The 27,616-nt window shown below is 40.8% G+C and overlaps 1 long non-coding RNA gene across 1 annotated transcript; it reads right to left on the reverse strand.

Moving 5' to 3' along the window:
• Positions 1-27,616, reverse strand: LOC133552407 (uncharacterized). The gene is made up of 2 exons (XR_009806708.1): positions 27,375-27,616; positions 1-553 (listed from the first exon to the last, which is right to left on the reverse strand). It is a non-coding gene; the product is annotated as an uncharacterized LOC133552407 (long non-coding RNA).

Consider the following 27,616-nt stretch of genomic DNA (forward strand, 5'->3'; position numbering starts at 1 on the left):
TTTCTGTATATTGGTAATATTTATTTCCTTTGATAAGTATTGCAAGTTGCACTGTTGTCATCCTTTTGCCTGAAATGTAAACAAACTCTCTAGCGTTTGTGCTGTTTGGATGCCATGCAAGGTGACCATTCACCCCTACAGGCCTTGATAATAATAATAAAAACTGTGAATCGGTTCTCAACAAGAACCGGTTTTCTATTCCCGTCTACTATCAATCAATCAATCAATCAAAGTTTATTTATAAAGCCCTAAATCACTAGTGTCTCTAAAGGGCCGCACAAGCCACAACAACATCCAATAAAAAATTCAACCCAATGGAATTACTGTGCGAAACCTTGGAGAGGACTGCAGATGTCGGGACACCGTCCTAACCAGGGTGCAATAGACGTCGAGTGGATGGAGATCATGGTGTGAGAGTCTAGTCCATAGTGGGTCCAGCAGGAGATCGTCTTGGGTGGAGACAAGTCAGCAGCACAGAGACGTCCCCAACTGATGCACAGATGAGTGGTCCATCCCGGGTCCCAACTTCGAACAGCTTCAGTGGTCAACTAATCTGTGCAGAAAAGAGATGGCAGATCAACTGGTTTAAAAGTGGGGTCTACTTAAACGTTAGTGTATAAAAATGGGACCGAAATGCTACTACTGAGGTAGTGTCATGATCCGTGGTCCGGATCATGTTTTGTTTAGTTATGTTCTGTTTGTTTTTGGACTCATTTAGTTCCTGTTTGTGCACCTCCTGAGTTTGTTTAGTCACCAAGGTTACTTATGATTTTCACCTGCCTTTTACACTCACCTGTTGCTCATTACCTTTTCTGGTCACTCGTCGTGGCTTCATTGTTTGCTTCAGGCTCATGTCAGGTAAGATTTGTCTGTTCCCTGAAATTCAGCACCTCTCCCGAAAACCTCCCGGAAGAAATTTTCTCCCGAAAATCAGCTGGAGCTGGAGGCCACGCCCCCTCCAGCTCAAACATGCACCGTTCGAAGCATTTAAAGTCATTTTTAAAAACGACTGCTAATCCTCCTCCTTTTCGACTGGACGACCGCGGAGAATTAAAGTAGGAACACTCCGGAGGCAGAAGTTCATTAAGAGGGGCGGACTCACCGGCTCTCAGCCATGTTTCCGTCACACAGAGGAAGTCAAGTCCGCGTGAAGTGAAGAAATCCTTCAGGATAAACGTTTTGTTTGTCAAAGATCTTGCGTTCACAAGACGGAACCTGGCGGGGGCCAGCACATCCAAGGGCGCAGCTAATCCAGGTGTGGCCCGACACACAGCCCGCAGGTGGCAGGGGAGAGGAGTTCCCGAGCCTATGCTAAGTCTTAGCTTCTCGTTTCGTTAGGCACGCTTGCCTCTTTGTTGTTTTGCCTGTATCTTGGTAGTTGGATGTTTTATGAAGAATCAATCAAGTCCTACCTTCACGCTTTCGTCCAGAGTTGTCAGTTTTTGCATCCCGGGAGAACAAACCTCGCAATGAGCTGTGATAGGTAGAATCTCTAACCTTGCTTAAAATTGTTGTAAATACAGAAGAATCTTCTGATTGAGGCAGTGTTTTTCAATATTCTGCATGGCCGTTGTTAACTTTTTTGTTTTGTTTTTAGGATTATAAACAAGAAGGAGTACAATTATGACATTTTCCAAAACCTTTTAAGTCGAAGGGGTTAAGCGATTGCTAAGCAACAATTTCCTTTGTAAAGAATAATTAGAGTGCACAAGAGTCTGAGTCATGAGTATGAATGCAGCCGGTGAATAATTATTAAGCGGATGTGGAATAAAGTATTCTACATGCAGCTGTTGCCTCAGAAAAAGGAGGCTATGCCAACGTGCCATTTTTATTACTCTTCTTCACAATTGTCCATAGAAGTCAGTCAACTGTCAAGCTTCCAGGAGCAAAAAAATAGCAAAGGGACTCCAGACATGCAGTATAGTAACTTATTCCTTGCCCTTCAGTCAGTCAGTTTCACTAAGCTCTAACAGAAATATTACACAATAACCCGAGAAAACTCCAAAATACCATGTACACAAACTGAGCTACTGTATGTTCAACCAAAATACCTTTTCATGCAACATGCGAAAACTTTCATGAAAAGCTAACAACAGCTGACTAAGCAAAATAAGTGGCTGTCAGTCTGCAACTGTAAGGCTGCAGAAAAGGAGGGCTAGGGCACTTCTAGGTCACATGAGCTGATGCAGTGGACTTCACATAACTATTAGAAATGAAACGCCATGGGCAGAATGGTGCTGAGCTTAGATTACACACGAGGGCAATTTTATTTAACCAGTGTTGGTCTGTGCTCGGTTGGTGCTTTTAAAGAACGGGTTCACGAATCTTCATGTCCCCTGACATCATAACAATCTATGAACCTTTGTAAAGGGCTAACTTTGTGCATGCAAAGAGTCCAGTGAGCCAGCACTTTTCATGGACAAACACTGTTTTCCTATTTGCTTGCTTCCATAGGAATAACCAGAAGACTTGCTCTTTGGAAATAATATTTAGATAGTGGAGCAACATAGAATATGTAAGAACATAATAACAATTAAAAATACTATGGAAACCCAAACTTTTATAAAATAAGCATGGCTGTCAAAATTTCCGCAAACAGTTAAACACAAAAAAATGATTGCATTAATAGACTTAGACTTCCTTTTTATTGTCATTCAAATTCGAACTTTACAGTACAGATAAGAAACATACTTGCCAACCTTGAGACCTCCAATTTCGGGAGGTGATGGGGGTGTGGTCGGGGGTGGGGCGGAGGTGTGGTTGGGGGCGTGGTTAAAAAGGGAGCAGTATAATTCACCAACTCGAGTATTTCATATATACATATACATATATATATATATATATATATATATATATATATATATATATATATATATATATATATATATATATATACACACATATATATACAGTAAATCCTACCTATATATATTTGATATATGCATAAATAAAAGAAATAGTTGAATTTCAGACGGCACCTATCAAGTACACAGTTATAAAAACAGTTGTTATACTAACTGTACTGTGCTTGCTGGTTACAAAAAAAAAAAACAACAACACTTACCTTTCACTATTTCAGTAACCTTTGTTCTTCCATTGGCTAGAGTCACTTGCCGTCTGGTGCGCAACACCACGTACAACATTGGCCAATCAAAAAGCAACCCCATAACGCTATAGCCAACATTCACCAGGAGATGGCGACAGACAACATAGAATCACTCTATTACAGGCGGCGTCGCCATGGCTGTAACTTCCTAGTTCTTCTGCTTCGTCTCCTTGTGTGTGCAGTTTTTTATTAAAATCCGTAGATGTTGTAACGTGATTGGGCAGGCAAGCTGTCTATATGACAGGAAAGTGGACGTGAAAACAGGCTGTCCCCACACATGTCCGCATGAGTCCAGCTGAATTTCGGGAGATTTTCGGGGGAAAATTTCTTCCGGGAGGTTTTCGGCAGAGGCGCTGAATATCGGGAGTCTCCCGGAAAATCCGGGAAGGTTGGCAAGTATGGATAAGAACGAAATGTTGTTGCATTAGCTCATGGTAGTGCAGGATAAAAGAACAATAAGATGCAGATATAAATAAATAGATTACTATACAGATAAATATATTTTACTTTTGCATATGCATCCACGTTTATGGATGTATGTTATATTTGTCGCGAGGGGCACGCATGGTGATGCTCGTGTTGACCACACCAAGATGCAAATGGACCAGATCGGAAAGGAATAGCAGGTAAGAGCTTGGTTTAATATGCAAAAAGATAACACCGGTACAAAACAGACAAAATTAACAAAAGAAAAGCGCGTGCCGAACGCACGGGAAGCTAAGGTAAAACCTAGCACAAGAACTAGACATTGGAAGGTACCAAGTGAAAGTTACTTACCGCAAACAAAGGATCAGGGATGAACGGCGGGAGAAGGCAGGCTTAAATACAGAAGTAAACAATTACCACAGGTGCGGGTCAAAAGGCAGACCGGGTGGAACAAATGCGAAACCATGGTAACAAAATAAATAGGGAAGTGCACAAACAAACTCGGAACCGGAAGAGTCCAAAACAAATCAGAAAACACAAAAGGACTCAAAAACCAAAATAAGAATGTTATCCCGGAAGCGGATCACAACAATATAGTCTTTATATCCCAGTCAGTTAATCCATTTTAGGATTGAGCGAATTATTATGGACGTGTTCAAAAGTTTTATGGCCTGAGGGAAGAAGCTGTTACAGAACCGCAAAGTTCTGCTGCTGAGGCTGTGGAACCACTTTTAGAGTCCAGCAGTGAAAACAGTCCTTGGTGGCGGTGGGAGGAGGCTCTGCAGATTTTCTGAGCCCTGGTCAGGCAGCGGCTTTTTGCCATCTCCTGGTTATGAGAAAGAGGAGTCCTGATGATCTTTTCTGCCATCCTCACCACTCTCTGCAGAGACTTCCAGTCTGAGGCACTGCAGGCTCCAGTCCAGACAGAGATGCAGTTGGTCAGTAGGCGCTCTATCGTGCCTCTAATCATACATTAACGCACATTTATTGCGCAATTAATTTTTACTGCACATGCTTTTTTTGGTAAATGCATAAGTCAGTGCAACAATGAATGATGGCTGTCCGACTGGTATACTCTCTAGTACAGGGGTGCCCATTACGTCGATCGCGAGCTACCAGTCGACCGCGGGGGGTGTGTCAGTCGATCTCGAGCCATGCTTTTAAAAAAAATAGACCTAAAAATTAGGGATCATCAATCTTCACCAAGACGTCACTTAAATAACATTCACGGTACCGGAGGGTCTTGTGAGATGACGCTGGCTGCTGCAAGATCATTATTATGAAAATATGACCGAGAGGAAGGCGAGAAACACTTTTTATTTCAACAGACTCTCGTGCCGTACCTTCCGTCAAAACTCTAAAGGCCAACTGCACATTTCCTATCTTCACAATAAAAGCCCTGCTTCATGCTGCCTGCGCTAACTAAATACAGAGTCTCGGAAAACTGGCGAGCACAAGCACATCACTTGTGCACGCCAGCTTTCCGAGACACTTATTTTGTTAGCGCGGGCAGCATGAAGCAGGGCTTTTATTGTGAAGATAGGAAATGTGCAGTCGGCCTTTAGAGTTTTGACGGAAGGGACGGCGCGAAAGTCTGTTGAAATAAAAAGTGTTTCTCGCCTTCCTCTCTGTCATTTTTTCATAATAATGAACTGGCAGCAGCCAGCGTCATCTCACAAGACCCTCGGGTGCCGTGAATGTCAATCAAGCAAGCTACGGAATTTGCCGCCAATGTTTTTCTTGTAAAGTGTATGGAAGCTGGATGAATTAGATGCCAAAAACCAACCACTTTCATGTGGTATTGTACAGAAAGGACAACTTTTTTTCTCCTCCATTTGAAAATATGGGCGTTATCATCATTACTGTCTGATTCCAATCAATGCAAGTCATCAGAATCAGGTAATACACCAACTTATATTCTTGTCTTCGTGAAAGAAAGACATCTATATGTGTTACACATGCTTGTATTATCATTAAACACATTTAACTTGTTTACAAAAATGTCTCTTTCATAAATAAATAAATATAAATGATATATATAAATGAGGTAGATCCCCTCGAGTTGGTCAATTGAAAAGTAGCTCGTCTGCAGAAAAAGTGTGGGCACTCCTGCTCTAGTATATTTTGTATTTTTTGTTTATTTTATCCATCCATCCATCCATCCATTTTCTACCGCTTATTCCCTTTCGGGGTCGCGGGGGGCGCTGGCGCCCATCTCAGCTACAATCGGGCGGAAGGCAGGGTACACCCTGGACAAGTCGCCACCTCATCGCATGGGTTTATTTTTTTCATAAATTGTTTGACAGGTGGCGATTTGTCCAGGGTGTACGCCACCTTCCGCCCAAATGTAGCTGAGATAGGCTCCAGCCGCCCCTGCGACCCCAAAAGGAATAAGCGGTAGGAAATGGATTGATGGATGTTTGACAGCACTAAAAATAGCACAATGACTGCTATCCAAAAATAAACTCAATTGAGGTGGAATCTTTGTCTTGGCAATTAGAGATGACATTTATGGCTCTTTGAAGGGAGGAGCAGTTCTTTTATATGAGCCGTTCAAAACACTGGCTAGTTAATACAGTCGTGGTCAAAAGTTTACATACACTTGTAAAGAACATAATGTCATGGCTGTCTTGAGTTTCCAATAATTTCTACACCTTTTATTTTTTTGTGATAGAGTGATTGGAGCACATACTTGTTGGTCACAAAACACATATACAAAGTTTGGTTATTTTATGAATTTGTTATGGGTCTACTGAAAATGTGACCAAATCTGCTGGGTCAAAAGTAAACATACAGCAATGTTAATATTTGGTTACATGTCCCTTGGCAAGTTTCACTGCAATAAGGCGCTTTTGGGAGCCATCCACGAGCTTCTGGTAGAATTTTTGACCACTCCTCTTGACAGAATTGGTGCAGTTCAGCTAAATTTGTTCTTTTTTTGACATGGACTTGTTTCTTCAGCATTGTCCACACATTTAAGTGTGGACAATGCTGAAGAAACATTCTAAAACCTTAATACTAGCCTGATTTAGCCACTCCTCTACCACTTTTGACCTGTGTTTGGGGTCATTGTCCTGTTGGAACACCCAACTGCACCCAAGACCCAGCCGCCGGGCTGATAATTTTAGGTTGTCCTGAATGATTTGGAGGGAATCCACCTTTTTCATTGTCCCATTTACTCTCTGTAAAGCAACAGTTCCTTTGGCAGCAAAACAGGCCCAGAGCATAATACTACCACAACCATGCTTGACGGTATGAATGGTGTTCCTGAGAATAAAGACCTCACATTTTCTACTCCAAAGATATTGCTGGGTATTGTTGCCAAACAGCTTAATTTCTGTTTCATCTGACATCACAAGGACAAAGATAAGACCTTCTGGAAGAAAGTTCTGTGGTCAGAACACCATGAAGAAGGGCTCTCAAACAAACAAATACCAAATGTGAAACGGTTGTCATCGTTTACTTGATGTAGTTCCAAAGACGCGACTCGTTCGTCAAATTTCCACTGGGCAGCACAAGGGTTCAGGGGTTAGTGCGTGTGCCTCACAATAAGATCTTGAATTTGATCCCTGGGCTCGGGGTCTTTGCAACCCGAATGCAGCTGGGATAGGCTCCAGTCACATACAATTTGGTACCGGTACCAAAATGTATTTTTATACTTGTTGGTACTTTTCTAAATAAAGGGGACGACAAAAAATTGCATTATTGGCTTTATTTTAATAAATAATCTTAGGGTACATCAAACATATGTTTCTTATTGAAAGTTAGTCCTTAAATAAAATAGTGAACATACAAGACAACTTGTCTTTTAGTAGTAAGTAAACAAACAAAGGTTCCTAATTTAGCTGCTGAAATATGCAGTAACATGTTGTGTTACTTTCCATTCTATTATTTTGTCAACATTATTAAGGACAAGCTGTAAAAAATGATTATTAATCTACTTCTTCATTTACTGTTAATATCTGCTTACTTTCTCTTTTAACATGTTGTATCTACACTTCTGTTAAAATGTAATAATCACTAATTCTTCTGTGTGGATACTTTACAGTAGTTTTGGATGATACCACATATTTGGGTATCGATCCAATACCAAGTAATTACAGGATCATGCATTGGTCATATTCAAAGTCCTCATGTCTCCAGGGACGTATTTACTTAGTTTATAAACATAACATATATGTTAAAAAAACGAAAGAAGATGTGATGCCCAAAAATACAGATGTAATCATAGTAGTATCGACTAGATACGCTCCTGTACTTGGTATCATTACAGTGTGTGTCAGGTGTAGATCCACCAATGGTGTTTGTTTACATTCAGGAACGGCATCGTTAGCGGTGAGCTACGGTGTGTAGTGAAACATGTTTAACTATTCCTCGTCATGCAGAGATGATACTTGTAAGAAACTTACGTTATTTGTCGCCATGGAGGCGAGGATTAGTGATTTGGAAGTAGCTAAAACACTGCAGACTACTGATGGACTTAAGCTGCTAGACAGCCTTGTCTTAAAGGCCTATTGAAACCCACTACTAAATTGGATTTAGGTCTGGAGACTGGCTAGGCCACTCCAGAACCTTGATATGGTTCTTACGAAGCCACTTCTTAGTTATCCTGGCCGTGTGCTTTGGGTCATTGTCATGTTGGAAGATCCAGCCACAACTCATTTTCAATGATCTGACTTAGGGAAGGAGGTTTTTGGCCAAAATCTCAAAATACATGACTGCAGTCATCCTCTCCTTAATACAGCATAGTCGCCCTGTCCCACGAGCAGAAACACCCCCCCAAAGCATGATGCTACCACCCCCATGCTTCACAGTAGGGATGGTGTTCTTGGGATGCTACGCATCATTTTTCTTCCTCCAAACACGCATAGTAGAATTTTGACCAAAAAGGTCAATTTTGGTCTCACTAGCTGGAGATTTTAACAACGCCAACATGTAATCTGTCCCGCCCAAATTCCAAAAATATGTGAACTTCCCCACCAGAGAAGAACACTTTAAAGGCCTACTGAAACCCACTACTGCCGACCACGCAGTCTGAGAGTTTATATATCAATGATGAAATATTAACATTGCAACACATGCCAATACGGCCTTTTTAGTTTACTAAATTGCAATTTTAAATTTTCCGCGGAGTTTCTTGTTGAAAACGTGGCGGAATGATGACGTGTACGCGTGACGTCACGCACTGTCAGGACATATTAGCGCAGCAGCATTTGCGGCTAAAAGTCGTTTCTTTTCAACGCACAATTAAACAGTATTCTGGACATCTGTGTTGTTGAATCTTTTGCAATTTGTTCTATTAATAAATGGAGAAGTCAAAGTAAAAAGATGGAGGTGGGAAGCTTTAGCCTTTAGCCACACAAACACACGGTGATTCCTTGTTTAAAATTCCCGGAGGCAAAGCTTTACTATGGATCAGAGCGGTCTAGCGAACCTGGTTCCCGACCACTTGTCAACCGGCAGGTTTCGGTTAGACAATTGTGGTAAAAAGTCGCCTCTTACCGGAGATCAGCTGAGCTTGCGCCGTCCATGCAGCTGCCTTCGACTTCCCTCAGAGACTGGCGTCAAGACACCCGTGGACACACCCCTCCGACTATCAGGTACTATTTAACCTCACTAAAACACTAGCAACACAATAGAAAGATAAAGGATTTCCCAGAATTATCCTAGTAAATGTGTCTAAAAACATCTCAATCCGTCCCGATGCAATCGCCTTTTTTTTTTTAACTTTATTTTTTTTTCTAGTCCTTCGCTATCAATATCATCATCCACGAATCTTTCATCCTCGCTCAAATTAATGTGGAAATATTCGTTCTCTCGGTCCGAATAGCTCTTGCTGCTGGAGGCTCCCGTTATAAACAATGTGAGGACGTGAGGAGCCCTCACCCTTGTGACGTCATCGTCTGTGACTTCCGGTAAAGGCAAAGCTTGTTTATTAGCGACCAAAAGTTGCGAACTTTATCGTCGATGTTCTCTACTAAATCCTTTCAGCAAAAATATGGCAATATCGCGAAATGATCAAGTATGACACATAGAATGGACCTGCTATCCCCGTTTAAATAAGAAAATCTCATTTCAGTAGGCCTTTAAAGAATCTCTTCCTGAGGGTGTGTCTGTGTTATAACTTCACCTTTCTCTTTAGTTTTTAGGCCAAAATGCATCAGTTTTCCCTTTTTTGTCCACAAACTGAGTCTGTTTGCAAGTACTCCGTGTTTGTGCACTGCGGAACATGCTCCTCTGCTCGTAGACCAGCAATGTTACGACTTTACGACGATGGTAGGTTTGGCGGACCGGTACTTTTTAGAGACGGTATAGTACCGAATATGATTTATTAGTATCACGGTACTATACTAATACCGGTATACCGTAAAACCCTACTGCAGAGTAACACTACCGATGTCAACAGACATTCCTCCTATTCTCTGAATTGGTTCTAAAAAGTTACCTTTTCTGGTACAGAGCACTCAGAAGATGAATTATTGCTGCTTATTTTTGGGGGCATTGGAGGAATATCCTCCCCAAATCCAGTCCAGTGATCACTGCTGCCGCGATAAACTGTGTGTGTTCATTCATTTTTCCTAAACGCTGCACTCTGTCTATCAGCATAGGATCTATAGGCCAACAATAATGACCCCCTACGCAGAGTATTTCTCCCCAGCGTTTGAGGCTTGATGAATGCTATTATAAAAGCACTGTGACGGAGCTGCACTGTCAGCGCTCTGCTGCTCGAGAGGCTGCCAAGAGAGTCTTTTGGAGGTCTCTCAAGCCTCGAATATGACACAATAAATATGATCGAATTACACCCTTCAAACCAAACTTACATTCGATGTAATGCATTCAAATAAAGTATGTTTGTGGCTATCAAACGGCCCTTTAGAAAAAACATAACCTCAATTTATTAACAGAGTGATGTTAGAGCATCACTTGGTATCTACGATGATGACATATTTCCGCTTCTCGTGCCCAAAATGTATGCCATTGCTCACATTGGATAAATCTCGCAGGCATGTGAAATTACCGCTAAAACTCGCGTTTTTAAACATTCATTTTCACGTCAAAATATCACTGCCGCGCTTTGTTTTTCCATGGAATATCCATAAAAATACGAGGTAAAGAAAATGTTGGTATTTTGGATATTGTCCAAACTGAATGTGTTAAGATTAGAGAAGTCCGATAATGGCTTTTTTGCCAATAGCCGATATTACAATATTGTCCAACTCTTGCATACCGATGCCGATATCAACCTATACCGATATATACAGTTGTGGAATTAACGCATTATTATGCCTAATTTTGTTGTGATGCCTCGCTGGATGCATTAAACAATGTAACAAGCTTTTCCAAAATAAATCAACTCAAGTTATGGGAAAAAATGCCAATATGGCACTGCCATATTTATTATTGAAGTCACAAAATGCAATTTTTTTTTTAACATGCCTCAAAACAGCAGCTTGGATGCTCTCCCTGAAAGACCATGAGGAGGTTGAGGGGGGCGGGGTTGAGGTGTGTGCGGGGGGTGGGGGGGTCTAAGGGTTAGCGTGCGTGTATATTGTAGCGTCCCGGAAGAGTTAGTGCTGCAAGGGTTATTTGTTCTGTTGTGTTCATGTTGTTTTACGGTGCGGATGTTGTCCCGAAATGTGTTTGTCATTCTTGTTTGGTGTGGGTTCACAGTGTGCCGCATATTTGTAACAGTGTTAAAGTTGTTTATACGGCCACCCTCAGTGTGACCTGTATGGCAGTTGACCATGTATGCATACGTGTGTGTGAAAATCTGTAGATATTATGTGACGGGGCCGGCACGCAAAGGCAATGCCTTTAAGGTTTATTGGTGGTCTGTACTTCTCCCTACGTCTGTGTACACGGCGGCGTTTTAAAAAGTCATAAATTTTACTTTTTGAAACAGATACCGATAATTTTGGAAATCGATACCGATGATTTACGTATTACATTTCAAAGCATTTATCGGCCGATAATATCGGCAGTCCGATACTATCGGACATCTCTAGTTAAGATACAAGTAGGCAAGCGGGGTTTGATTGATTGATTGATTGATTGAAACTTTTATTAGTAGATTGCACAGTTCAGTACATATTCCATACAATTGAACACAATGAGTAACCAAGTGTCACAAACGGGAACTAAAGGAGTCCAAAACTAACAGAAAATACAAAAACATGATCCGGACCAAGGATCATGACAAAGTTTCTTACCTTTTGGTACCTGCTAATGTGTATTTGGGATCTGCCTAAGTCCTGAAAATGTGCGTGGGTCCGCTTTTGTAGTCCCTGGCGACGCCGTAGTCGTTGCTTCTTGTTATGTGACATTCATCTTCCACTGTTGCCCTTTCTGATATAAAGTTCTCACTTATAACTGTATATAGACTAGCTATCAAAGTTATAATAGGGTTTCGGTCGGACGGTTTTTCATGGGTCACATTTACGGCGTTGATGTTTTATGATTGAGCCACTGATGAGGAGATGCTGCTTCGTTATTGATTCAAATAAAGTTTGAATGTCTTTAAACCAGTTAGCTCCATCTTTTGACACTTCTTCCACTCACGTCCTTGCACGCTACACCGCCTCAACAAAGATGACGGGGAGAAGACGCTGCCGAAGGTGAGCCACGTGGGTAAGACCGCCCACAAAATGGCACATCCTGAAGAGAAGCTCAGAAAAGGTACTTTAATCTATAATCTATGCAACATTTGGACCAAAGAACCACCAAAACATGTTATGTAGACCAGTGGTTCTCAAAAGGCGGTACTTGAGATTTTTTTTTAAATATTCTAAAAATAGCAACAATTCAAAAATCCTTTATAAATATATTTACTGAATAATACTTCAACAAAATATGAATGTAAAGTTCATAAACTGAAAAAAAATGCAACAATGCAATACTCAGTGTTGACAGCTAGATTTTTTGTGGACATGTTCCATAAATATTGATGTTAAAGATTTCTTTTTTTGTGAAGAAATGTTTAGAATTAAGTTCAAGAATCCAGATGCATCTCTATTACAATCCCCAAAGAGGGCACTTTTAAGTTGATGATTACTTCTATGTGTAGAAATCTTTATTTATAATTGAATCACTTGTTTATTTTTTAACAAGTTTTTAGTTATTTTATATCTTTTTTTTCCAAATAGTTCAAGAAAAACCACTACAAATGAGCAATATTCTGCACTGTTATACATTTTTTTTGTATTTTACATCTTTATCTCTTTTTTTCAACCAAAAATACTTTGCTCTGATTAGGGGGTACTTGAATTAAAAAAATGTTCACAGGGGGTACATCACTGAAAAAAGGTTGAGAACCACTGATGTAGACCAAAAAATCGTGTTTTACATTTAGAAAAAAATCCTAATATGACCCCTTTAATGCGCTTTATAATCTGGTGCGCCTTTTGTATGAAAAAAGACCTGAATGGACCCGCTCTTCGGCAGTGCGCCTTTTAATCCGGTGCGCCCTATGGTCTGAAAAATATGGTAGATAATGGGTTTCACTATGTTAAGAGCTTTGAGTCTCTCGAGAAGAAAGCGCTATATAAATATATTTCACTTAAAAACAATTAATGGATGAGAACAAATCTAAAGGTTAAATATCATCTAGAAAGGCACCCAATGGCATGAAATGTAGTTTTGATTTTCTAAATGTTCTTCTTCTTTCACATCTCTGATCTTGGCAGCCTTGTCCACTGTGGACATTTGTGTTTCGTGCATAACAGCTCCTTTTTTTTTTTCGGTTAAATAGGAGTGAATGATGACTTAAATCAGCCGTGAAGTTGATTCTGCACACCTGACCTAAGTTCAAACAGAAGTAATTTGACATGATTTTTAATATAGTCATCCTATGCGGCTGCTGATTACGAGGGAAGGTTGATTTGCTGGGAGTAATTCAAGCATCTCCCTCATGGCCACTGGTGTCAGTGCTGGCTTATCAACCTCGTGTCAAATCATACATGACAGAGGCAATATTGAAAAGGGACAGAAGCAAATGAATGGCGCGGATCACGGCAATGTAAGTGTCAAACTGACGCCAGGCTTGGAGAAAGCAGATGGGTCTAACAAATACACCGTGTGAAACACAAGTGTCTTTTTGAGGTTGAGTCATTCTTAAAATGTCCCCAAATGTCAGTAGGACATGATGAGCACACTGGGTCCAAGTGACAAACGTCTGCCAACATCAGGGGATTGGTAAGAATGAAACTAAAAGGAGAATATGTGGGCTGAATGAAATATGTCTAATATTTCATATTTTTAACCAACCCAAAATTGTCTGAAAAGCACACATGCTGTCTTTGCGGTACAGCGTTTTGTGGTTATAATGTGCGCCCCTTTGCGGATTTTAAAGTAAAACACCATCGAAGCATTTAAGTCTCACCTTAAAACTCATTTGTATACTCTAGCCTTTAAATAGACCTCCTTTTTAGACCAGTTGATCTGCCGCTTCTTTTCTTTCTCCTATGTCCCCCCCTCCCTTGTGGAGGGGGTCCGGTCCGATGACCATGGATGAAGTACTGGCTGTCCAGAGTCGAGACCCAGGATGGACCGCTCGTCGGGACCCAGGATGGACCGCTCGCCTGTATCGGTTGGGGACATCTCTACGCTCCTGATCCTCTTGAGATGGTTTCCTGTGGACGGGACTCTCGCTGCTGTCTTGGACCCGCTTGAACTGAACTCTCGCGGCTGTGTTGGAGCCACTATGGATTGAACTTACACAGTACCATGTTAGACCCGCTCGACATCCATTGCTTTCGGTCCCCTGGGGGGGGGGGGTTGCCCACATCTGAGGTCCTCTCCAAAGTTTCTCATCGTCAGCATTGTCACTGGCGTCCCACTGGATGTGAATTCTCCCTGCCCACTGGGTGTGAGTTTTCCTTGCCCTTTTGTGGGTTCTTCCGAGGATGTCGTAGTCGTAATGATTTGTGCAGTCCTTTGAGACATTTGTGATTTGGGGCTATATAAATAAACATTGATTGATTGATTGATTGACTACATTGAAATTTGAGTTTAAGTTTGAGTTGAATGACTTTAGGTTTTCAGAGCAGGGGTGTCGGACTTGTTTTCACCGAGGTCCACATCAGAATGCCGCTAGTAACAATACTTGCCAACCAATGTTCCCTCTAACTTTTCATGTGTATGAGCAAACGCGAAAACTCCTTGAGCATTCAGTGGAGCACATGTGAGCAACATCAGACGTGCACATTGAGGCCACACCTGTCCCAAACCTGACTAAATAACGAGTTACATTTCTTATTATTCTAATAATAAGACCAGTTGATCTGCCGTTTCTTTTCTTTTTCATCTATGTCCCACTCTCCCTTGTGGAGGGGGTCCGGTCCGATCCGGTGGCCATGTACTGCTTGCCTGTGTATCGGCTGGGGACATCTCTGCGCTGCTGGTCCGCCTCCGCTTGGGATGGTTTCCTGCTGGCTCCGCTGTGAACGGGACTCTCGCTGCTGTGTTGGATCCGCTTTGGACTGGACTCTCGCGACTGTGTTGGATCCATTATGGATTGAACTTTCACAGTATCATGTTGGACCCGCTCGACATCCATTGCTTTCCTCCTCTCCAAGGTTCTCATAGTCATCATTGTCACCGACGTCCCACTGGATGTGAGTTTTCCTTGCCCTTATGTGGGCCTACCGAGGATGTCGTAGTGGTTTGTGCAGCCCTTTGAGACACTAGTGATTTAGGGCTATATAAGTAAACATTGATTGATTGATTGATAATCAAATGACAGCAGTCACTTCAATGTGATCGTTTTCTAATGCAAGTGTTTTGACCCATTTACAATCACAAGAACAACAAATATTGTTTTTCAATGAGCTGTGTACTATATTGTGTGTCTGGGTGGGGGTCCTGCTTTGGAAATAATGTGTACCCCTTTCAGATATCGCATTTAGTTCCCATTAAAACATTCACATGTTGCACAATGAGATGTAAGCGCTGGATCATGTGAACATTGCTGTAACTTTCCGTTTGTAAAATGTATACCGTATTTCCTTGAATAGGCGCTAATCAATTTAAAACCTCTTCGCACTCCTGCGCTCATTCGAAGCATGCGGTAAAAGTAAGCATGCGCTAATAATTTTAAAACCTCTTTTCACCCCTGCACTTACCAATGGCATGCAGTAAAAAATTGGCCGTGATCACGAAAAGCACATTTAAAAAACGTAATAAAAAATTATTCTGGACCAGGTACCAATCGAGCCGCGGCCCGGTGGTTGAGGACCACTGCTCTACAACATGTCATCCCGCCCGCCTTTACACCATGCTATCCGCGTGCCGGCCGGACGCATGCGTTTCGCTGCTACTCGTATGAGATTTCAAAGCATACTTGGTCAACACTGATGGTTGTGATATAAACAACTTTAACACTCTTACTAATATGCGCCACACTCTGTGAACCCACATTAAACAAGAATGACAAACTCATTTCTGGAGAACATCGGCTCTGTAACACATTATAAACGCAACATAACAACTACCCAGAAGGCAATGCATCCATGACTCTTACTGATTATATTATACGCGCCCCCAACCCCGCCCACCTCAACCAACGCACGGAGGGGGGGTTTGGTGCTAGCGGGGTGTATAATATAGCCGGTAAGAGTCATGGATGAATGGCATTCTGGGTAATTATTATGTTGCGTTTATAATGTGTTACAGAGCCGATGTTCTCCAGAAATATGTTTGTCATGTTTGTTTAATGTGGGTTCACAGAGTGTGGCGCATATTAGTAAGAGTGTTAAAGTTGTTTTTTTATCACAACCGTCAGTGTAAACGGTATGGCTGTGGAACAAGACCCCTGGTTTACACATAGTAAAAGCAAAATAAAAATCTCCTCCGCCATTTTGAAAATGACGACAGGGGAAGTGTCACTCGTGACGTCATGGATTTGACCCGGCGGTAAAAGTAAGCATGGGCTAATTAATATGGGTTGGGAGTTTCACCCGGCAGTAATTCAAGGCAGGCGCATATTACATGTCGGCAGCAATTCAAGGAAATACGGTATATTTTTATTAGTATTTCTTTAATATAATAACAGCATTTTATGATTAATATTTATAAATTAAGATTCTTAATAAATGACAGTAGAATGAGCACATATTTGATTGGTAACTCATAGTCTAACGACCTGGAATGACACATAATGTGCGGTGTAGGAAATGTCTGACTTTTTGTGTGGCTGTAAACGCCTCACTGGCTCAGTCCCATATGTTCATGTGTGGGCACAAATGAGAAAGAGCGATCGTGGCTGCTGTTGATATGACAGATGGCAAAGTTGGTTCTGGTCTGCTTTGTACGGCAGAAAATGACCAGCTTTGCTGGATAGAAATTGTTTAGCAATGTTTTTGGTCATGTGTTTATAAAGAGTTTTGCTCAATAAAGTGATCGATGGAATTTATGTCTTCCTCAAAGCATCTCGAAAGACTTTACAATAATTGAACACTGATAAAGAAAACTGCTGTCTCGGTTGTGGCCTCTTGTCGTCAGTTACTTTGAAAATTGCTTTATTTTTGATTTTTTTATTGGATTCTGTGCACGGCATAGATTTGCCGTGGGCAAAGGACTCGTGAGCAGTGCGCAATTGCACAGGCGCGCACCTTAGAGGGAACGTTTTAATGCCAACCCTCCCGAATTTTCCGGGATACCCCTGAATTTCAGTGCCTCTTCCGAAAATCTCCCGGGACAACCACTCTCCCGAATTTCTCCCGATTTCCAGCCGGACCTGAGTGAGGACAGCCTGTCGTCACGTTATAACATCTACGGCTTTTAGAGAGTGCACAACTGCACGCACGACAAGAAGGTGGCTATTATATACGTCTCCGTTATCCATAGGTTTACCTATAACCCATAAAGTATGCAGCCACAGAGCTATTTTTCAGCCTGTGCTTATTCCAGCCGGCACGTTAAAACACTGACACACAACATTCGGAATCCCATCATGCATTGCTTCAAAACCACCAGTAATGTCCAAAAAAAGATAGTGACAGAGAATAGAACGAGGATGGACATTTCAACCCTAAACTCGCTCCTTTTCTGCAAATTAAATGTAACAGATGCTGCCCATACCTATGCTCCTTCAAAAGCAGTGCTACTGGCTGCAAAGCATTGTACTTCAAATACAACAATGAGTAGAGGAGTGTATGTGTGTGTATATGTGTAAATAAATTAATAAATATATAAATAAATATATGTGGAGGGCGGGGTCGGCAGTCCGACAGCGAGGCAGGGCACACCGGAGCCCGGCCCAAGATGGCGACCAGCAGGCGTGGACGGCAAGCGAGCGGTGAAACGGGGCGCGCCGGGAGCAACGCCGCAATCGTGTTCAGGTGTGCAGGGCGCCCAGCTGGGCACAATCAAATAATCCTCGCGCAGTCTATAAAAGGGCGACAGCCGGAAATGTGGAAGAGAGAGGCGGAGGCCAGAGACGACGCCAGAGAGTAGCGGCTGTGGAGCGAGCGCGGAAGAGGAAGAGAGCCGGAGGAAGACGCAGACGAGGCCGGCTGAAAAGCAAAAGCTGAAAGGATTTATTGAAATAATAACACAAAAGTCACAAAACTGCTCGACGCAATGTCTATGTTTAGTGGTCCATGGAACCTGGACGGTGAGAGTTTGTCACAATATATATATATACATACATACATACATACATACATACATACATACATACATACATACATACATACATACATATATATATATATATATATATATATACATTTATATATATACATATATATATATATATGTATATATACATATATATATATACATATATATATATATATACACGTACATATTTACATATATATACATATATATATACACATACATATACATACATATATTAGGGGTGTGGGAAAAAAATCGATTCGAATACGAATCGCGATTCTCACGTTGTGCGATTCAGAATCGATTCTCATTTTTTTAACAATGCAATCCAATTCCAAAACCAAACCTGACCCAGCAACACTCAGAACTGCAATAAACAGAGCATTTGAGAGCAGACACAAACACGACACAGAATAAACCAAAAGTAGTGAAACAAAAATGATTATTAACAACAGTATCAATATTAGTTATAATTTCAGCATAGCAGTGATTAAAAATCCTTCATTGACATCATCATTAGACATTTATAAAAATTAAAATAAAAAGAACAATAGTGTCACAGTGGCTTACACTTGCATCGCATCTCATAAGCTTGACAACACACTGTGTCCAATGTTTTCACAAAGATAAAATAAGTCGTATTTTTGGTAATAATTAAAACAAATGTACATTATTTCAATTAGTTGATAAAATATTGTCCTTTACAATTCTAAAAGCTTTTTTTAAAAAATATATACTACTCTGCTTGCATGTCAGCAGACTGGGGTAGATCCTGCTGAAATCCTATGTATTGAATGAATACAGAATGGTTTTGAATCGGAAAAATATCGTTTTTGAACTGAGAATTGCGTTGAATCGAAAAAAAATCGATGTATAATTGAATCGCGACTCCGAGAATCGATATTGAATCGAATCGTGGGACACCCAAAGATTTGCAGCCATAATATATATATATATATATATATATATACATATATATATATATATATGTATGTGTGTATGTATAAAAGTAATACTTGAATTTCAGTGAATTATAGCTATAAATACCCCTGGCCCCCCCACCCGAAAACAACCCCCCTTGCTCCCCAATTCGGAGGTCTCAAGGTTGGCAACAATGTTTGTAGCATTGAATGTAAGAATATAAAAGTGTAATTGACTAATTATATTATTGCACAATTGCCTATGCATTTTGTTATTTGACTTTTGTACGTACAAATTGACGGATAACTTGCTTTGACATCGTTATTCCAAGTGACAAGCAGATATTTAAGTACTTGTTATTTTTTAACTATCCTATGGTATATGCCAGCGAACCTTCTTCCAGTAGGCACTGTCACATGACTCCGTTTTACTAATCCAATGTAAGCACTATTGACGTTTGACTCCCTGGTGAATAACAAGCCGGGGTTGAGGGACTTTAATGTGTACGCCATACAAGCATAAAGTGGAAACTGAAATAGGTCCGTAATTTTTAAAGAAATAATGAAATAGAAACCTACTTGGTCAACAAGTGTGGAATAGTGAAGTGAAGTGAATTATATTTATATAGCGCTTTTCTCTAGTGACTCAAAGCGCTTTACATAGTGAAACCCAATATCTAAGTTACATTTAAACCAGTGTGGGTGGCACTGGGAGCAGGTGGGTAAAGTGTCTTGCCCAAGGACACAACGGCAGTGACTAGGATGGCGGAAGTGGGAATCGAACCTGCAACCCTCAAGTTGCTGGCACAGCCACTCTACCAACCGAGCTATACCGCCCTACAATAATAATACCAAAGACGACATTAAATTATGTGACATGACGCCAGCATATCCCGGAGAACTTGCGAACAGAAACTTAAAACAGTTCACTAAAATAGCGATCCTTTTGTATGTTTTTGATGATCATAATAATTAAAAGTGTCACTTAAACACATTTAAACATTACTAAAAAACAAACAAGTAGTAGTAGAAAGTACGTATCTGTTCGATCCGGAGCTTGAAAGTTATTATCACTAACTTATTAGCATGTAGCATTTTCCTCTTCCAATGTATTTACATTACCACATACTTAGACAAAGGTTAAAGAAGTCAGACAGATTTAGGGCATAGAAATGTACTGACTCTAAAAAGTGAAATGACATTGGACAAGGCAGCTCAAATCTTCAATAATTACTTTTAAACTAGAAAAAAAAAATACCATTATATCATATGCTGTCATCGGTAACAGTTCGAGATGCCACCTCAGTAGAAGCATTTAAGTCTCACCTTAAAACTCATTTGTATACTCTAGCCTTTAAATAGACTCCCTTTTTAGACCAGTTGATCTGCCGTTTCTTTTCTTTTTCTTCTATGTCCCATTCTCCCTTGTGGAGGGGGTCCGGTCCGATCCGGTGGCCATGTACTGCTTGTCTGTGTATCGGCTGGGGACATCTCTGCGCTGCTGATCCGCCTCCGCTTGGGATGGTTTCCTGCTGGCTCCGCTGTGAACGGGACTCTCGCTGCTGTGTTGGATCCGCTTTGGACTGGACTCTCGCGACTGTGTTGGATCCATTATGGATTGAACTTTCACAGTATCATGTTGGACCCGCTCGACATCCATTGCTTTCCTCCTCTCCAAGGTTCTCATAGTCATCATTGTCACCGACGTCCCACTGGGTGTGAGTTTTCCTTGCCCTTATGTGGGCCTACCGAGAATGTCGTAGTGGTTTGTGCAGCCCTTTGAGACACTAGTGATTTAAGGCTATATAAGTAAACATTGATTGATTGATTGATCTGTGTCAGTAGAAATGTACATATTTCAGCCTTTAAGAATTCCACTTCTAACAAAAGAAAACATGTCGCAACAGAATGTATAGAATTTTTAGATTTTTCGTGCGCACGCATACACACTGACACTCACAAACACACACACGAGCCCACATGCATTCACCCTATGATTTTAGTCCAAGAACCATTAAAATTAGCTAATAAATAAATCGGGCTTCACGGTGGCAGAGGGGTTAGTGCGTCTGCCTCACAATACGAAGGTCCTGCAGTCCTGGGTTCAAATCCAGGCTGGGTACGAAGGTCCTGCAGTCCTGGGTTCAAATCCAGGCTGGGGATCTTTCTGTGTGGAGTTTGCATGTTCTCCCCGTGAATGCGTGGGTTCCCTCCGGGTACTCCGGCTTCCTCCCACTTCCAAAGACATGCACCTGGGGATAGGTTGATTGGCAACACTAAATTGGCCCTAGTGTGTGAATGTGAGTGTGAATGTTGTCTGTCTATCTGTGTTGGCCCTGTGATGAGGAGGCGACTTGTCCATGGTGTACACTGCCTTCCGCTCGATTGTAGCTGAGATAGGCGCCAGCGCCCCCCACGACCCCAAAAGGGAATAAGCAGTAAAAAATGGATGGATGGACAATAAATAAATAAGAAATTACTCACAAGTTACTCAATACTTGAGTAATTTTTTCAGGAAATAAGTACATTTCTTTGCGAGGATGATTCTTTTTTCATCCAAATGGGAAGATATCAACATCCTAACATTTGAGGCAGAATATCAAGGGGAGTGATTCGAGGTAGAAACAGTTGAAATGACTAAACAGAAACTGGAGTGTCTAATCAGCGCACATAGTAACAAGAAAAGTAAACCGGCATCCCAGTGAGAGCAGACAGTGTACAGTAAGTGATGCAATATTATGTTTGTTGTTTCTCGTGGAACACCGCAGAGGCCACCACGGTGGATATGTTTATTTTACTTTTTATTCATAGCTGTATGTAGAAGTGTCTGGTTGTATCTGCTGCTTTAATGTCTTTAATGTCCTCTGTGTTCTTTGATGTTTGATGTTTCCCTCTTACACACATGTAAGAGGGATGTGTACTATGGCTATGAGTTGTTTTTTTTTTTTTGTTTTTTTCCCTTGGCCTCAGTCTGCACCCCCACTCCAGGCCCTAGGCTAAGACCGATTTTTTAATTGTATTTTAATCTTCTATGTTTTTCTCCCCCCCCCCCCCCCCCCCCACCCCTCCCCCCTTGTTTACCTGTATGTCATCTTTTTTGTAAGGGGCGCTGGAAGCCGGCAGACCCGTCAGCGATCCTGTTCTGTCTCCCTGTAATGTTTGTCTGATCTTGAATGGGATTGTGCTGAAAATTTTAATTTTCCTGAAGGAACTCTCCTGACGGAATAAATAAAGTACTATCTATCTATCTATCTATCTATCTATCTATCTATGAAATATCCCATGATTAGTAGTAGTTGTTATTGTTGAAGGAAAACCTAAACATTGTGATTTTTGCTAAAATAATATTCTGCCGTGTGCTTAAAATGTACAAAATATGTAAACATTACATGTTATTATGAATGTGCCTGTTACTGCATTACATTTGTGTATGCAAAACATTGATAGAAGTGTCTGGATGATTTTTAAGCACTTAATAGGCAGAAAAAAGCGACTATGATTGTTGTTTCTCATGGAATCTGCCATAATTAGTAGTAGTTTTTTGTTGTTGAAGGAAAACCGAAACGTTGTGACGCGTTTGCTAAAATAATATGCCGACGTATGCTTAAAATGTACGAAATACGTAAATATTACATGTTATTATGAAGGTGCCTGTTACTGCATTACATATGTGGATGTAAAACCTCGATGGAAGTGTCTGGATGTTTTTTTAAGCCCTTAATAAGCAGAAAAGAGCAACTTCTGCTGTCATTTATTTACTTGTTAGTATGCATTAAAAACAGAAAAACGTTTTTTTTGTTTTTTTTTAAGTGCAATTGTCATGACCCGATGTCCCAGATCGTGTCTTGTTTTGTGTTCCGGTTATTATTTGCAATTTAAAGTGTTTTGTTTTGTCCTCGGCGCGCCTTACTTTGTTTACTTTTCTTGTTGCTAGGTGCGCTGATTAGACACCCCTGTTTCTGTTTAGTCATTTCAACTCCCCTTTTTATTCTGTTGCCACCTGGGCTAAATTGCGTGTTTTTTTTTTATTAATCAATCCAACAAAATAATACACAATAATACCAAAATAATTATTATTAATTATCAGGACGGCGTGGCGCGGTTGGGAGAGTGGCTGTGCCAGCAACCTGAGGATTCCTGGTTCAATCCCCACCTTCTACCAACCTAATCGTGATCCGTGTGTCCTTGAGCAAGGCACTTCACCCTTGCTCCTGATGGGTCGTGGTTAGGGTCTTGCAGGGCAGCTCCCGCCATCAGTGGGTGAATGTGGAAATAGTGTAAAAGCCCTTTGAGTACCTTGAAGGTAGAAAAGAACTATACAAGTATAACCCATTTACCATTATTATTGTTTTCACACCAAAGACTTTCTTGCTGTTCTCTACTATTGCGTTTGCTTCTGATGGCGTTCTCCTAGTTTTGGTTCTGCGCCTGAAGCTAAGTGCTGCTTTTTGGGCTTCCCGTGCACCTTCAGGCGACACGCGATTCTTTTTGTATTTCCATCTTTTGGACTTAAAACAGATTCTTGCTTGCACGCTGCTCCTCCTGCTTCCTGCTTGTTTTTTGTTTGTTCTGCATCCGTGAGGCAACCAGAAAGCAATGGCAGTTCCCTTTTAGGCGCCATTTTATACAACGATTCAACCTTTTTAAGTGTAGCTTCATCAGCAACAGACCTGCTTTTAAAACAATAATCAATTCGTGAAAAATTTAAAAAATTATATGTATATATATATATATATATATATATATATATATATATATATATATATATATATATATATATATATATATATATATATACACACCATCCATCCATCCATCCATCATCTTCCGCTTATCCGAGGTCGGGTCGCGGGGGCAACAGCCTAAGCAGGGAAGCCCAGACTTCCCTATCTCCAGCCACTTCGTCTAGCTCTTCCCGGGGGATCCCGAAGCGTTCCCAGGCCAGCCGGGAGACATAGTCTTCCCAACGTGTCCTGGGTCTTCCCCGTGGCCTCCTACCAGCTGGACGTGCCCTAAACACCTCCCTAGGGAGGCGTTCGGGTGGCATCCTGACCAGATGCCCGAACCACCTCATCTGGCTCCTCTCGATGTGGAGGAGCAGCGGCTTTACTTTGAGTTCCTCCCGGATGGCAGAGCTTCTCACCCTATCTCTAAGGGAGAGCCCCGCCACACGGCGGAGGAAACTCATTTCGGCCGCTTGTACCCGTGATCTTATCCTTTCGGTCATGACCCAAAGCTCATGACCATAGGAGAGGATGGGAACGTAGATCGACCGGTAAATTGAGAGCGTTGCCTTCTGGCTCAGCTCCTTCTTCACCACAACGGATCGATACAACGTCCGCATTATTGAAAACGCCGCATATATACACACACACACACACACACACACACATACATACATACATACATACATACATACATATATATATATATATATATATATATATATATATATATATATATATATATATATATATATATATATATATATATATATATATATATATATATATATATATATATATATATATATATATATATATATATATATATATATATATGAATGTATGTATATATATATATGAATGTATCAATCAATCAATCAATGTTTACTTATACAGCCCTAAATCACTAGTATGTGTGTGTGTGTATATATATATGTATATATATATATATATATATATATATATGAATGTATGTATATATATATATGAATGTATCAATCAATCAATCAATCAATGTTTACTTATACAGCCCTAAATCACTAGTATGTGTGTGTGTGTATATATATATGTATATATATATATATATATATATATATATATATATATATATGAATGTATGTATATATATATATGAATGTATCAATCAATCAATCAATGTTTACTTATACAGCCCTAAATCACTAGTATGTGTGTGTGTGTATATATATATGTATATATATATATATATATATATATATATATATATATATGAATGTATGTATATATATATATGAATGTATCAATCAATCAATCAATGTTTACTTATACAGCCCTAAATCACTAGTATGTGTGTGTGTGTGTGTATATATATATATATATATATATATATATATATATATATATATATATATATATATATATATATATATATATATATATACACAGACACACTTCCTACACTTCCTTTGAACCCTGTAGCCCACATAACGGTGCGGCTAATTTATGGATTTTCTTTTTCACTAATTGCCATATTGCTTTATGTTCAATGGTTCTCATTATTTCACTGAAATAGCGTGTTATTGTTTGCGCTATGGCGCCATTTTTTGGACAAGCTTGCTCAATGCAGGTGCTGCCAGTTGAAAATGTACTTTGTGTTTTGCCTCAAACTGAAAGTAAATAAATAAATGGGTTGTACTTGTATAGTGCTTTTCTACCTTCAAGGTACTCAAAGCGCTTTGACACTACTTCCACATTTACCCATTCACACACACATTCACACACTGATGGAGGGAGCTGCCATGCAAGGCGCCAACCAGCACCCGTCAGGAGCAAGGGTGAAGTGTCTTGTTCAGGACACAACGGACGTGACGAGGTTGGTACTAGGTGGGATTTGAACCAGGGCCCCTCGGGTTGCGCACGGCCACTCTCCCACTGCGCCATATAGTTTCTGCTTGAGACGATTTTGCATTCATCAATCAAAGTAACATTTGTAAGTTTATCAAATTTGACTAAAATGACTCATTCTTACTAAACTGTCCCATGTGTGATGTATGGAGGAGTGTTTTCATGCATTTTTGTACATGCTATTTTTGTAAGCATTAGCTAATACGGTTACACATCTACGAGTGTCTGTGTTAGTACCATTAAAGGCCTACTGAAATGAGATTTTCTTATCTAAACGGGGATAGCAGGTCCATTCTATGTGTCATACTTGATCATTTCGCGATATTGCCATATTTTTGCTGAAAGGATTTAGTAGAGAACATAGACGATAAAGTTCGCAAGTTTTGGTCGCTAATGAAAAAGCCTTGCCTGTACCGGAAGTAGCAGACGATGTGCGCTTGACGTCACGGGTTGTGGAGCTCCTCACAACCTCACATTGTTTACAATCATAGCCACCAACAGCGGGAGCGATTTGGACCGAGAAAGCAACAATTTCCCTGTTAATTTGAGCGAGGATGAAAGATTCGTGGATGAGGAAAGTGAGAGTGAAAGACTGGAAAAAGAAAAAAAAAAAAGACGAGGGCAGTGGGAGCCATTCAGATGTTATTAGACACATTTACTAGGATAATTCTGGAAAATCCCTTATCTGCTTATTGTGTTACTAGTGTTTAAGTGATATTATATGGTCGTACCTGTACAACCAGAAAGTCGGAGCGTTGTGGCCATGGGTGTGGTACCCGCCAGTCTCTCCGAGGGAAGCCACGTTTCTCAAAGAGGCGAAGGCATCCGGGCTGAGATTTTTTTTTTCTTCCCTCCTTCACGGTGTAAGCATCCGACGGTCGAGGGCGGCCGGTGGGAGGAGTCAAAAGAGTCCGCAGCTGCAGGTGGAAGGACGCAAGCTCTCCGCTGATTTCTCCGGTAAGAGCCGACTTATTACCACCATTTTGTCACCGAAACCTGCCGGTTGACATGTGGTAGGGAACCATGTTCGCTTGACCGCTCTGTTCCATAGTAAACCTTCACCGTCATCTTTCGGGAATGTAAACAAGGAAACACCGGCTGTGTTTGAGTTGCTAAAGGCGGCCGCAATACACCGCTTCCCACCTACATCTTTCTTCTTTGACGTCTCCATTATTAATTGAACAAATTGCAAAAGAATCAGCAACCCAGTTGTCCGGAATACTGTGTGATTATGCGATTAAAGCAGACGACTTTTAGCTGGGATCGGTGCTGGAACAAAATGTCCGCCACAATCCGTGACGTCACGCGCACGCGTCATCATACCGCGACGTTTTCAGCAGGATAATTCGGGCGAAATTTAAAATTGCAATTTAGTAAACTAACCCAGGCGTATTGGCATGTGTTGCAATGTTAATATTTCATCATTGATATATAAACTATCAGACTGCGTGATCGGTAGTATTGGACTTCAGTAGGCCTTTAACATACAATTACATTATTTTTGTTTTGTTTCAGTTTAAAAAAATCCTCAGTAAATTCACCAAAACATCACCTTGAAGACATCGTTCGGAAGCAATTGAGGTATGTAAATAAACATTTGCAAAATTTTTCTGTGTAAATACCTCATTTCACAACATATCTGCAGCTTATAGTCTAATGCGGCCAATATATGTCAAATATTTTATATCCACATACCTTGAATTGATTTGCTTGGACCCCGTGTCACGTTCAGCGTGAGGTCGGGTCGGGGTTTGTTCTCCTGGAATGCAGAACGGATGGTTCCGGACGACAGCGTGAGGTAGGATATGAATTATTTCTCATAAATCATTAACATACCAAAAAGACAGAACAAACCAAAAAACAACGTGCCGATCGCACGGGGAGCTAAGATTACAGTTTAGCACAGGATTCAGATCAGGAATACCCCAAAGTGACGG

This window comes from Nerophis ophidion, linkage group LG05 (assembly GCF_033978795.1).
Source record: "Nerophis ophidion isolate RoL-2023_Sa linkage group LG05, RoL_Noph_v1.0, whole genome shotgun sequence".
NCBI lineage: Eukaryota > Metazoa > Chordata > Actinopteri > Syngnathiformes > Syngnathidae > Nerophis > Nerophis ophidion.